Here is a 491-nt window from a genome sequence, read left to right as displayed (position 1 = left end):
GAGAACTTACGAGGTCTTAAAAGGTGCCTCACACTGTTCCTAGTGTAAAAAGACTTGATGATACCCATGTAAGGTCAAGACTCCTTTTATACCAAACAAAACAAAGCCCTGAGTAATTTAAGGAACTTTGGATTTTAGTGATAAGATATTTCCTTGTTAATTATTCGCATGCAGCTTGAATCCTAATTGTCTAGCCCATTGATCCAAATATCAGAAAGTTATTTTAAAGGCATCTAACCTTGCCTAATCCCTGCCTATAAGGATCCCAGTAGACCAGGTTTTACATTTTGTCCTTGCCTAGACTGTTGCCCTGTACTAATACAAAGGTAGGCGTCTTCATGAGTTCAGAGCAACGATTAAATTTGAAGCTGCCACCCAAAAACCCAAAACGAGCAGAAATCTAGGAAATGCAAACATTGAACTACGTGAATCTTTTTTTCTTGTTTAGAAACTTGAATTCGAGACCTGAATTGGCGAGGCCGACAAATTGT

This window comes from Tigriopus californicus, chromosome 2, assembly GCF_007210705.1.
Source record: "Tigriopus californicus strain San Diego chromosome 2, Tcal_SD_v2.1, whole genome shotgun sequence".
NCBI classification, from domain to species: Eukaryota; Metazoa; Arthropoda; class Copepoda; order Harpacticoida; family Harpacticidae; genus Tigriopus; species Tigriopus californicus.
The sequence above is the reverse complement of the archived record's forward strand: the minus strand, read 5'-3'. Positions refer to the sequence as shown.